The sequence below is a fragment of the Clupea harengus genome, chromosome 3 (genome assembly GCF_900700415.2).
Source record: "Clupea harengus chromosome 3, Ch_v2.0.2, whole genome shotgun sequence".
Classification (NCBI taxonomy): Eukaryota; Metazoa; Chordata; class Actinopteri; order Clupeiformes; family Clupeidae; genus Clupea; species Clupea harengus.
The window spans coordinates 26646800-26661117 of NC_045154.1; the positions used below are offsets into that span (position 1 = coordinate 26646800).

At 40.7% G+C, this 14318-nt stretch overlaps 1 long non-coding RNA gene across 1 annotated transcript; it reads left to right on the top strand.

The window, feature by feature from the left end:
* Positions 1–11724: 11724 nt before the first annotated feature.
* On the top strand, positions 11725–12380 carry LOC116219606. Its single transcript, XR_004163247.2, has 3 exons — positions 11725–11849; positions 12002–12095; positions 12196–12380. It is a non-coding gene; the product is annotated as an uncharacterized LOC116219606 (long non-coding RNA).
* Positions 12381–14318: the final 1938 nt, after the last annotated feature.

Genomic DNA, 14318 nt, shown 5'->3' on the forward strand with positions numbered 1-14318 from the left:
AATACATTGTGTAATTGAGCTGAATAATAAATTAAAGCTATATAAATTGAACAACTTCTCCAAGCTGCTGTTTGGTTAGTACAGTAGCCTATGGTGAATTGAATAGAAGGGTTTCAGGTTGGGAATTTAACGTTAACTAGGCAAATCAATGAATTGGAACTTACTCTATTCAACAACACAAACGCTAAGCATCAGGAAAATCAATACAATCAGTCAGTCTTCAATGCTGGTTATACATGACAGCCATGGTTGTGTTAGGAGTTTAGGTTTATACATCAATGGCTTGAGCAAGTCCGTTTGGACCACTGAGGTTTAAAAGCTCATCCGTCATTGAAATGCTAGATGGAGATGAGTATTTATATTGTACAGTTGGACAATGTTACTATGCCTCTGCTTATAGTAGTGATTCGGGTGAGGTGGGTGTCTAACCCCTGTAGGTTAATAAGCCATGTCTCCGGCCAGGTTAATCGGTTTAGTAGCCTAGCCTATGCTTGGGTAGTGAATCTTGTCACTAAAACAGAAACTATTTCGGAGGATCGGTGTGTTTATCTGCAGGGGTGGGAAAGTGGAGAAGCTCCTCAAAACATTCCAGTCAGCAGACCGAGTAGAGGTGGCAGGATTACCTTAACGACGAAGTTTCCGTCGTGACAACCGGGTCGAGCGCGAATTGGGTTATACTGAAGTCAAAGAATTCAAAGTGAACGTATGAGCGCGGCTGTGGTGCAGCCTCTGTCGCTACCTAGCGGCGCCTTAGTCCTGAACTTCTAATTTGTAAACTTCATCGTTTTCAATTGATCTGTGACATTTTCTTTATATTGTTCTCGTTTTATCTGTATTTGGGGCATCCATATATCCATCAGAGTAAAACTCTATTAAATTCCGTTCAGTTCTATTCAGCTATATTCTCTGTATTAAAGTGATAGATGAGTTATAGATTAGCTTTCGGTTAATATGAGGTGCCAAGTGTAACATACCTTCTTTTGTGTGCAGAATGCATTCAGTGCAACAAAATGTATTAATTCATTATGAAACCATGTAACTTTCATGGGTCTTGCATGGGTCCTTTTGGTGATTGCTCTTCAAATTCACTGTCTCTCAAAGCTGTTTGAGCTCACCACCATGCAACACAGTGAAATGAAATGTTGACACACACCAGCAACTACACATAGTAGAGACACAGAGAAATGAGGCTTGTTATGATTAGTAGAAGATTTGTGTTTTACTGTGTAGGCTACTGTCTAAGCGCCTGCAGATCCCTTCAATGTGCTAAGAGAGCGACCCTATAGCTGCCGAAAAAAGGGAAAGGTGCCTTTAGGCTATTTTGAGGTAGCAGAACCATGTGAGCGATGACTCAATCTGAAGGAACAAAAGGAATGTAACAGTTCAGTTATGGACTTACTGTATGTGGGTCACATGTACATGTTGGTACATGTTTGTGGTGGTGCCAGAAACATGAGGTCTCTCTTCAGTCCTACACTACAAACGGCCCACACCCCTCCCCACAAGCATTACATGACAACAAGGTGGTCAGACCCACAGCCCCCTGCACTGGGAATGCTTGCATGTGTGATGGATGAGATACAACCTATTCACTTTAGCTGTTGTAAGGAAGGCATATTTCAAAATAGCCGCCTGGACTTTGCTTCAGGCTAACAGTGGTAGTGAAGACCTTTGCTCTAGATTTGCACAATGAAATGGGTACGTTGTTGGTGGAAGTATGGTGGCCACCACGTTTCCTGTCCAGAACCAAAGAGTCATAGCCATAGGCCACATAAAGCAGAAAATTACACATAGTGGTTTTATTTGCTCTCCTGTGCTGTTAGTCATGTTGGTTTTAGTTTTACATTTTCGTTTTAAATGAATGTTACCTCTGTCATGTTTATCCACTCTATTCCATAACATATGCAATGCTCATGGTCTCTTTCTCTCTCTCTCTCTCTCTCTCTCTCTCTCTCTCTCTCTCTCTCTCATTCACAAGCCGAGTGAGAAAACAAAACGGAAAGTTTGAGAACTGTTCTCCACAGCAGTCGGGCAAACTACAAGTTACAAAACGGACAAACTATACTGATCCTGTTCACAACAAGGATGGCATCATCTCTCCTTAAATGCTGTAGGAGAGGTGCTTCTATTCTTATTTCCCTCAAAATAGAGATGTGTTCAGAACGGTACTGTGTACAAGTTCATGCTGAGGTTATGGCACTGCTCAGATAGATCCACAGCACTATGCACTTTGTTGATGACTTTGTCATCTAGGTTTGTGGGACAGAAACTGTCCGTGTACTGTGTGCCCATATTTCTACACATGGGGGTGCTGTTTCTCTGCTTTAGTTGTACTTGACTTGTTCAATCCACCCCAATTGACAGATTAATAATAAAACTAACGAATATATTTTATTGTTGCTGATTGTATGATTAATTGATAGGTCATGGTGATATTGAAGGTCATGGTGAAATAGCAACCTGGACATATCCACTGGTTTCATGAAAAAACTTTGTTCAGAATATTGATAGCCTGGAAAGTTATGAGGTTAGAATGTAATTGAAACCTTGAGATTCATGCATAGGCGGAGATCCCGGGGGGATGGGGGGGACGTATAAAGTTGTCCCCCCCAACAATCATTGAAAACCAAAAAAAAATAAAAATAAAAATACGACGACACAATCGGTGCTAATTATAGACGTAAAAAAATTTGTTTTTTAAGTGTTGAAAAATCATGTTCCCCCTATTCCTCAAAGTGGTTTGGTTCACATGCTGTTTCCAACGGGCAGGGCTACCGGCAGCTCCGTGTTTCAGTTAATCAGCCCAGTAGCACACGGTCAGATTGTCAGACTGTTTCCTCCTCTCTCCCCTGTCGCTGCCGCTATGATACACGATATGTAAAGATATCTACCTCATTCTCGAATGCAGTAAGAACATGTAAAGAAGACGTTTTTTTTCTAAACTCCATTTACGAAGTTCCAATCGATATGCACAGTTGTCGTAGCTTCAGCCTACTTGGAGCAGGACCGCTCGGGTCTCGTCGGCCAATCCTTGCCTTTCAAATCCATTCTCAGTAATCCAATCCAGCCGCTGAACGAGAATGGACCTGCGCCAATCTTCTCTCGATAGTCGAGACTTGTTGACTACTGTACCTATTTGCTTATTGTACCTGTTGTATGGTTCTAGTTAGTTAGCTAATAACATTGATTTAAATTATAAACAGACATTATAAATGTGTGCTGTGTATTTAATCTACATACACTTACTGCTGTAGGAAAAAAAAGTGCGTAATATTAAACATCACTGTTATCTAATTTCAGATCACAAAGGAGCTGACTGGCCGTGGCAGGGGGACAGCTCTTTGGGTGACCTCCATTGGCAACGAGGTTGGTTACATCCTGACCAGTGTCGTGACAGTGCAGGAGGGGCTGGGACTGGACAGGATGGAGTGATGGAGCGGTACCACCAAGCAGCTGTTCCACCCCCAGTCCTGCTATACGTGGACTGTGGCCGCTGCGTGAGTGAGGGGGCGAGTAAGCTGCAGACCAGGTACACCTGGCACTTCATGAGGAGGCTGGCTGTCGGCAGCACCACCACCGATGCTCTACCACACCTTCATGGGCTGCCTGTCTGCATGCCCCTTTTGAGTGGGATGCAGGAGACCTCGCTCTGTTGCGGCAGATGACGAGGGAGCAGCTCAGGCAGGAAGGGGTGCTAGCCCTTACTGATCTTCTGGTGGACAGGAGAATAAGTAGGAGGGAGTTGAGCCAGTACTGCTGCAGGAGGACATGCGGCGTGGAGGCCGCCATCAGCCTTATTGAGCGGCTGCTGCAGGAACTGGTGGATGGGGGACCTGACTGCTGCTGCCTCCATGCTGCACACAGGTGTCCCAGCCTCTCCTGATGAGTCTGGGTTATGTAAATTCATACTTGTGTGTAAAGAAGTAAAATCACTGTATCTGCTTTTTGTCCCACATCTGTTTACTAAATTTGTCACTCATCAGTTTTTATGTTTTTTTTTCTTTCTCAGGCTGTGGATGTCTCTGGGGTGCCAGGCATAGACCGAGTTGACAGCATGGCAGAGTATCTGGTGGAGCTGAGGCACCAGCTCTCTCTGGCCCTCACCAACCAGCAGGTCAGGAACATTTATTGTCTTACTACTTTCCCTCTGTGCCCTGTCATACATATTCATACTCATGTTTTTGTCTTTTCTCACGGGCTGCTGTGTTCTCTCTCTCTGTCCAGATGGGATCTCATCCTGAATGACTACAGGAGGATCAGGCGGCACATTCTAGACAATGGGGCTGTTATGCAGCAGACCACCCTGCAGCTGGTAGACGTGAGCGACACCACCCACCCTGGTACAGTGACACAACAAGAGGGTGTAGAGGCAGGGCAACGTGGTGGTGCAAGGACTGGACTTGCCAAGCCACTTGTCTGTGGCGACTGACCCTCTCCTCCCTGCTAATGTGTGCCCACCATCTGCACCCCCCCCCCAACCAGGCCCAGTTCACCAGTACCCCCGGGCTGGCAGCACCGCGGGCCAGGCACAGGTGAAGAGGAAGGTATCGTCCACCGTCGCACCGGCGGCTGTGAACTCGTGCCCCCAGCGAGAACTCTTCCCTGCTCCACCCTCGGGCCCTCAGCTGTTCATGCTGGGTCCAGTGACCTCACAGGGGCCTGTGCTGGGTGCTGCTCCACAGGCTCTGGGTGCCAGCCTCTCCTCTGCCGTTCCTGCTCCAGTCCGAAAACGGACCTGCAGTGTTCTGCGCAACACGTGCAAGAAATGCGGGCAGTTCAGGACAGCGGAGACTGGACACAGCCAGTACAAGGGCATTATATACTGCCCCTCTGTAGAGGCTGTACCCAAGGAGCAGTGGTTGGAGGATATAAAAAAATGCATGAAAAATAAATTAATAAATTGTCCCCCCCTCCCAGAGGCATGGACACTGGCTTAGTGCCCCTCAACCCCTTTCCCTCCGAGTTTCACACTTTCTGTATATAGTTCTGTATATGTTTTCTGATATATATTATTATATTGTATATATATATTATGCTATAGTTGTTGTTGTTGAATTTGTTTTTGCAAATAAAAGTTTGTTTACAACAAAGATTTATACATTGTTCTTTTGTGAATAGAAGGATGTATTAACTGGAACACAAATATTTTGTGAAACAATTAAAGTACCTCACACATAACTGTACATGAACTTGCATTGAAATATTCAATGTAGATTTATAAATATCTCACTAATATAAGGTAAATTAAAAGTAATATGCAAACAAATTGTGATTTCCAGTAATACAATTGAACTTTGCAGTAAATAATGCACACCTACATTTCTGCTAACAGTGGGACTCGAACCGGGAACTTTGGGGTCAACTCTTCTCTCATAAATGCATATATGTATTGAAATATTCAATGTAGAATTATCCATATCTCACTAATATAAGGTTAATAAAAGGTAATATGCAAACAAATTGTGATTTCCAATAATGAAAATGAGCTTTGCATGAAATAATGCAAACCTCAATTTCTGCCAACGGTGTGACTCGAACCTGAAACCTCTGCGCTCATAGTAATGTATATAAAAACAGAAGTTTAATGTTTTAAATATAATGTATGATGTACATCAACATTAAAAAACTTTAGTCATGGAGGATTAGGCCATACTAAATCCCTTCCTTCTTTTTTTCTCTCCTTTTCCCTGTTTTCTCCTCTCTTTTCTTCTTCCCCCCTTCTTCCCCCCCTTTTTGGTTTCTTCCCCCCTCATGGTGTGCAAATGTGCCCCAGCTTTGGGGGAGTAGGTAGAGAAGTTGTTTAGAGATCAGAAGGTTGTTAGTTCAATTCCCTGTTGAAGCGTCCTTTAGCAAGAAACTTCTTTCTTTTCTTCTTTCCTTTCTTCACTCTTCTTTCCTTCTTTTACTCTTCTTTCCAAAATTGTGAAGAATATACATTTTCCCCTGGTTTCGCAATCTTTGGAGGAATCCGCATCGCTGCTTGCAGCTATATTTAGGATTCCTCCGTCAGGAGGAAACCTATTGTTATTAGGATTCCTCCGTCAGGAGGAACCCTATTGTTATTGTAGGTTTTTAGGATTCCTCCGTCAGGAAACCTATTGTTATTGTAGGTATTATTATTATTCTTGTACCATGGGAGTCAATGGCAGCCCCCTAGAACCGTATGGTAACTTTTTCTGAAATTTGGCACACTCATTAAGGACAGTCCCTTCTTTACTCACACCAAGTTTCGTGTCTCCCACTAGACCACACTAGCGCCACCAACGGGTCAAAGTTGGACTTTTGTTAACACTGTAACTTTTGAACCGTTTGACCGATTTTCAAAAATGAGGTACCATTGGATTCCTTGGATAAAGACGAATTCGACGTTCAATGGCGCCAATTTTCGGTTGTATAGATTTTCTGTTATTCCCGGTTTTATCAAAAAACCTTTGAAAGCCTACTCCTCCTACAATTTTGGTCGAATCTTCTTCAAAATCACTAGAGATGATCTTCAGACCAAGCCTCACAAAACTTAATCAACAAAATGTTGATCCTCACAACCGTTTGTCCGGTATAGCCACTCAAATTCAGCAGAAAAGCAGGAAGTGAAGTAATATCTAAGCAAATCTTTGAGATATTAACCTGGGCGTCAGTGGTACAGGGGTAGAACCAGCATAAAAAACCCTGTCTGTCCTATCACACTCATAGGAAAGGTAAAATCAAAACAATGCAAATTTCGTGATGTAGGCTGAATTCAGTTTTTCATTAAAGATACTTACTTTGCAGAAATTGCTCTTCAAGCCCTGCCCCAGTATGATAGTTGGCAATATCTCATATGCTTGAATCACAGTCTTGTATTGGAATGTCTGTACAGTGGCATCTTGAAGGAGGGAATGAGGGGGCTTTCACTCATGGTTTCAAACAAGATTTCTGTCAAGGGTTCATTGCCAGGTCTTCCTTTTAGGTATTGTAAGCACTATTGATTTTGAGGCATAATTTGTAAGACAGCCTTTGTTAAACTGATTCCTCTTTGAACCCCACCAACGTTACTCCAAAAAATGGAGTGGATATAAGTTCTCAAAACTAATCAAACATTCATTCTCTGAATAATAATATAATTGTTGTTGACATATTATTTTTCTGGGAGATTCTCAGGTAAAATGAATTAGTCAGCTGACACTGAGCTGTGTTGGATAGCAACTGTTCCAGATGCTAATGCTGTAGACCCCGGAGCATGTCTCGCAAGATGTGCCACGAAATGTCGAAGTAATGAACATTATTACCGCGAGGGATGGTGTGGTGGTGGAAAACAGTAAGCATAAATCTATAGACTGGTATTCATCCATAGACATCTTTGGTCCTTTTACTGTGTGCATGTGACTTGTGGCATGAAATTATATTTCTTTTGTCAGCTGCTGTGTCCCCTGGACACATCTGTGAAGGAAGACTGTGTGGATCAAGCATCATGCATTATTGTTTTTTCTTCTTCTTCCATTTAAGTTTAGTTAAAAGCAGTCAGACCCTTACACAAGACATGGATTCATCATGATTTGTATTTAAGCCTGTTTGATGCCAGTTTGAATAAAATCAAATTTCACAACTATGAGTATCTGTGAATGAATTCAATATTTTTTTATATTTAGAAATACACATGAGGGTTTTACAGAAATTACTTGAATGTGCTTATCCTATTGTCCAGGGACCTTGACATCATACAAAGGGCACATATAGCTTAGATAGGAGATGAAAATAAGGAAGATAACAAATACATGGCTCTTTTCATGACAAATGTATTTACTTCACAGTGCACATAAACTGTGAAAGGACTTCCCAACACATTGAAAATAGGTTAAGGCTACAAGGCTTAAAACAGCAACTCATCAGCTGATTATATTTCCCCTGTGTACAGAGATACATGCAGCAGTCAAACAATTTATTCACTGTTGCAGCTACAAATGATCCCAAAATGAAAATGTCACAAAATTATATTCATGAATCTGTTAGGCTAAGACTTTAGCATCAGGTTGTCCCCTCCTGACCTGTGGTGTCCAAAGACTTCCTTTGGGAGGCTTCTTGAGCTCGTCATTGCTAAATTAATTTCTTCTTCAATCTAAACTACACTACAGTATGCTGCTAGACACTTTAAAGTGAGAAAAAAAGAGAACAACAGATGTTGTGATGCGAATACATTTTCTTTACGATTCATGTATATATTCAGTTGATCACTTGATTATCTTAGGTCTATCTGGCTATGCTGGTTGTTTATGCATAATGCTTAGTTTCTCATGGTTGTTAAAAATCTTTTAGAATTTATTTTCAAATGTCCTGCAAGTCACTTTTGATTTGACAAATACTTTAAACTTAACCTCAACTTTAACTTTGTCGTTGGCAGCATTTTGTTATTGTTTTCAACACATCCAACGATAAATCATGTGAAATTCTGTTGTGTTTCACCACAATTTCTCATGACAGTATTGAAACATAACTGTCTGATTGGTCAGTTGTTTTGTAATATCCTTAAATAGATTGGGTACTAAGTAACGGCCCTTTTCAAGCATAACCTTTAAAGTGATGTAATCTCCACAACTCATGATAAACAAAACAGAGTTTAGATAGAGTTCAGGGAATTGTTAGTAAAGCGGAAATTCTGGATATTCCTTTATCATCCCCTTGGTCATTTGGTGTCAAGTTGGGAGAGCAGCAAGAATAATCTTACTGATTCTGTATATTCAGTGCTGTTGTCTAACCTGGTTATTAATCTCTTGATGTATTTTACTTAAAACGATTTAGACATGTAACTGCAACTATGCCTACTTCGCTTGGCTTTTTGTGGTCAGATTGATACTTATTATCGTTGTTATCATCCCATTCCATGTTTTACTTTACAATAGTAAGCAGTAAACAGAAAGGACTTTCAGTGGATCGATTTAAGCTACTCAAGAACTTCACTGTGGGCCAGAGGGCAGTTTCACCATGTCAGATGTGTGGATTCCTTTGATCTGACACAGACCACATCAGGTCAAATCAAAAGTAACAAGCCTGGATGTCATCTTAGATACAGAGTTTAACTTCAAGCCCCATATTGGTAAAGTTACCCAGACGGCTTTCTTCCACTTGCGAAACATTGCCAAGGTGCAGCATTTTTTAACACAACAAGATGCTGAGAAACTAATCCATGCCTTTATCACTAGTAGATTAGACTACTGCAATGCATTTTTACTGGTCTCCCGAAAAAGTATATAAAGAAACTGGAACTCATCCAGAACACTCTCCCACTTCACCTGCCTGTGAAAGCTGTCAGTATGACCGTATTAATCTCTGCTGTTGCATCTATTTATTCTCACAATTTCTATGTTGTCCTGGTTCTTTATTTGAAATGTAAAGCACGTTATGCTTTCTTTTCTGCTGTTGCTGCTGAATGTATTCCTACAGTCTTGTTCTACTTCAAATTTGTACAAATGTGTCCCTCATTTCTCAGTTATTCTTCTACCTTTTGGTCTGCTTGTATTCATTTTTTGTTTTGTTTCTTCTATGTTTATTTCTGTTTCTGGCACTTATTTCTGTTACTGTCACAAACTGGAAACTTGAAACAAAGAAATAGGATGCAAACGCTCAAGGCGTGTTTTACTGAGATAAATCAAAGTGCCACGATGGGCAAACAAGGCAGAGATCACAGGACTGGAGAACAGCACTTCTTGTTGATCACAAACAATTACACACAAAGACAAAGGAAAAAGCCCAAGGCTTACATAGGAGCTCAGTGAATACATTGGCTAGAGGTACAGGTGAGAACTAAACTTAATTATCACATTGGCTACAGGTGAGAACTAAATTCAATTAACACATTGACTACAGGTGAGTAGTGATGGCAGCCTGACACTGAAGCGCCGGAACGTGCTTCATACCTTAACTACACCAACCATAAAACCACTGCTTGGAAGGTTGCTTTGGTACGGAAAAATCACGTGACATATTACGTGCGAAACAGCAACTGCTTCTGAACCAGCTGAGTGGTTCACAGCGCCACGCACGAAACAGTCAGTTGCCTCGTTTTGAGTCTGAATTGTAGCGCCTTCAAAGCATAAAAACTTCATTGCGTTTGGTTCGTAGTAGCCTATCTCATTCTGTGACAGTCATTACGTTCGTATTGATTTATCATCATTATGAAAGCATCTAGGAAGAGAGGTCGTTCTGACATGTGTGAACACTTTATTCTGATCGCTCATGATAAGGTGCGCTGGCTGTTAAATATTTAGGCTATAGGAAAAGTAGACTATATCAACAGGCTCAGTCCAAAAAGTGTAGAACAAATAATGTTTTAAATCAAAATCTTAGGCTGTTCCCTATCCAACATGGTTACACCCAACTTGTGCCATATTTGTCTAGCACATCCTTTCCCCAAGCACTCTCTCTTCAATAACACAATATACAAAAAAGAATTAATCTTTATTTGTAAAAAAAAAAATTATATCACAATCTTTGTATACGGGTGCATGTGTGTGTGTGAGTGTGTGTGAGTGTGTGTGTGCGTGGGGGGGGGGGGGGGGGATTTGGTGCGTGCACACTAGATTGTCATTGTTTTAAAGATTCGTGCCACTGTCTGGCTGGGCTAATTTAGTTGCAGCCTTGGCACATCACCAGGAGAGGTCACTGTTACTGAAGCTTCAAGTAATGAACCGATTTTTGAAACAATGTGCCTAATGGTTCAATGCTTCACCAAAGCTTCATTTGCCCATCACTACAGGTGAGAACCAAACATGGAGGGAAAACTAAGAAGTGAGGGAAATACTAAAACACAGGAGAGGATGAACGGGCTGGAGTAGCATATGGAGCAAGAGCAGGAACAGGAACAGAGGAGTGAGCAGCAGAGGTTGTGACAGTTACCATAATTCATCTATTCTTGTTTCTGGTTTTATCTGTATTTATTTCAGTTTCTTGCATTTATTTCTGTTATCATTTTTCATCTATTCTTGTTTTAAATGCTCCAAATGTAAAGCACTTTGAGCTGCATTCTGTGTATGAAAGGTGCTATACAAATAAAGTGTATTATTATTATTATTATTATTATTATTATGTATTACTTAATAAAGGAAACAAGAACCAGCATCAAAAACCCTGTCTGTCCTATCACACTCATAGGAAAGGTCAAATCAAAACAATGCAAATTTCGTGATGTAGGCTGAATTCAGTTTTTCATTAAAGATACTTACTTTGCAGAAATTGCTCTTCAAGCCCTGCCCCAGTATGATAGTTGGCAATATCTCATATGCTTGAATCACAGTCTTGTATTGGAATGTCTGTACAGTGGCATCTTGAAGGAGGGAATGAGGGGGCTTTCACTCATGGTTTCAAACAAGATTTCTGTCAAGGGTTCATTGCCAGGTCTTCCTTTTAGGTATTGTAAGCACTATTGATTTTGAGGCATAATTTGTAAGACAGCCTTTGTTAAACTGCTTCCTCTTTGAACCCTACCAACGTTACTCCAAAAAATGGAGTGGGTATAAGTTCTCAAAACTAATCTAACATTCATTCTCTGAATAATAATATAATTGTTGTTGACATATTATTTTTCTGGGAAATTCTCAGGTGAAAGGAATTAGTCAGCTGACCCTGAGCTGTGTTGGAAGTTGTGTTTGCTTTGTCTTTGTTGTCTGACAAATCCTGTAAAATCCAAGATGAGGTAACATGTGTGGCAACAGCCTGAATGTGATTGCAGCAGAGTTCATCATGTATAAAAGCAGGTGCAACCAGGTCACAGTCAGACATTTTCCTCAAATCTCACTCGAAAGCATCAACACCCCAAAGAGAAGCCATGAAGCCAGTGATCGTGCTGTACGTTGCGCTGATGATGATTGCACTGGTGTGCAGTAAGTACTGTTTAACTTTACTGTCACTTCATCTTCCTCTGTGTTTCCTGTTTGATAAATCATCTTTGCTTATATAAACTATAGTGTATAAATAAGTTGTTTGCTGTTTTCTACTGCCATTGAATAGCAACTGTACTGTTCACTCGTTCCAGATGCTTATGCTGCATGTGAGAATGGATGGTGTACCAAGAAATGTAGTAGTAATGAATATGAAGACCGCAATTCATACTGTGGGGGTGGAAATATGTAAGTATAAATCTATAGACTGGTTTTCATCCATAGACATCTTTGGTCCTTTTACTGTGTGCATGTGACTTGTGTCTTGAAATGATATTTCTTTTGTCAGATGCTGTGTTGAAAAAGGCAATTGAAGAACATCCGTGAAGGAAGACTGTGTGGATCAAGCAACATGCATTATTGTTTTGTTTTTTCTTCCATTTAAGTTTAGTTAAAACAGTCAGACACTTACACAAGAGATGTATTCATCATGAATTGCATTTACGCCAGTTTGAATAAAATCAAATATCACAACTAACTAATTCTGTGAATTAATTAATACATTAATTTAGTTAGAAATACACAAGGGTTTTACAGAAATTACTTGAATGTGCTGATTCTATTGTCCAGGGACCTTGACATCATACAAGGAAACACACGTTATAAAAGGCACATATAGCTTGGATAGGAGATGAAAATAAGGAAGATAACAAATACATGGCTCTTTTCATGACAACCGATTTACTTCACAGTGCACATAAACTGTGATACAGTGCCCTCCACAATTATTGGCACCCCTAATGAATATGAGCAAAACAGGTTATGAAGAAATATGTCGTTTCTGTTTATCTTCTTGGTCTTTCACTCAAAATATTCACAAAAATCTTACCTTTTCATTGAAGTAAAGTTATTGAAAGAAAAAAAAAATTGTTGACATTGATGGGATATAATTTGTACCATATATTGAAGATTCAGTCTTAGGTTTGATCAGTCAGGATTCAGGTTTATTCTTGAAGAATGGCGGCCGACCACTGTGAGACAGAGACTGAGGATCCATCCTCCCTCACAGAACTTCACCTCAGTATATCTGACTTATTCCTTGAGGAACAGTCTGTTAAATACACTGATATCTAAGGGGTGTTACGTCTATTCAAATGGGCCATGCATGCAGGGTTCTTTGTCTCGACCTGGGGGGGAAGGTGAGAGTCTAATATCACACCTCAATCCCCAGGTCAGCCCAAAGTATATTCACCAAGGAAAGTTTACATGCTAGTTAAATCCAAATAAAAGTAACAATTATAACTAGGTATAATATCATTGAATTATTGACTATGGCATATTCTTATGACCTATGCCGGTCCCTTCAACATTAAATAAATATATTTCCCCAAAACATGTGTGCCACAATTATTGGCACCCCTTAATTTAATGTTTTGTGCAGCCTCCCTTTGCCAAGATAACAGCTCTTAGTCTTCTCCTATAATGCGTGATGAGGTTGGTGAACACATGGAACGGGTTCTGAGACCATTCCTACATGCAGTATCACTCCAGATCCTTCAGATTCTGAGGTCAACGCTTGTAGACTCGGCTTCAGCTCATCCCAAAGATTTTCTATGGGGTTTAGGTCGGGGGACTGTGATGGCCATGGCAAAACCTTTATTCTGCGGTCGGTGAACCATTTTTGTGTTGATTTTGAGGTGTGCTTCGGATCATTGTCCTGCTGGAAGGTCCAACCACGGCCCATTTTAAGCTTACTGGAGGGGGCTGTTAGGTTTTCATTTAATATCTGCTGGTATTTGATGGAGTCCATGATACCATGCAGGGGCGGCCCTAGCACATTTGGCGCTCTAGGCGAGCTTCACTACTGGCGCCCCCCCCCCAATAAAATATATGTTTTTCCCCCACGAAAACGGAATTGCAACTTTCAAACGCTATTTTGCCCTGTAAGACTGCATTTCTTTCACACAAACACAACAACGATCGCGACGATGAACAAACATTAATTCAAGAACAAATCACTGAGAAAATGTCACCCCTGTGCTGGACTACGCTCCGGCCACGCCCCCTGTTCAACTGTTTATGGACACACACACACCACCACGTCATCTTCCAAATCGCCTGCAAATAATGTGTTCTTAGTCTTCTAAAAGTGAATCTAAAATGATATAACAAAAGTATGTATAATCATAATTTGTTAAATGTAGCTATTATGTAGTTATTAAGCATTTTGGTGTATTTGGACAGTCTGACATTTTTTTATTCCAAGATGCATAGCTCTTGATTAGTTGAATCATGTCTAATTAAACTGGCTAGCTCGCTCCACCTAAACTAAAGCTGTCCAAATGTGATTACTTTTTATGACACAAAATGACGCAAATTGCGGTACAGCTGAACTTGAACTGATGTTTCGACTGAATGGCAATAACAAGGAACGTCACAAGTCACTGGCTAGCTAGCGTTAGCTAACTGGCA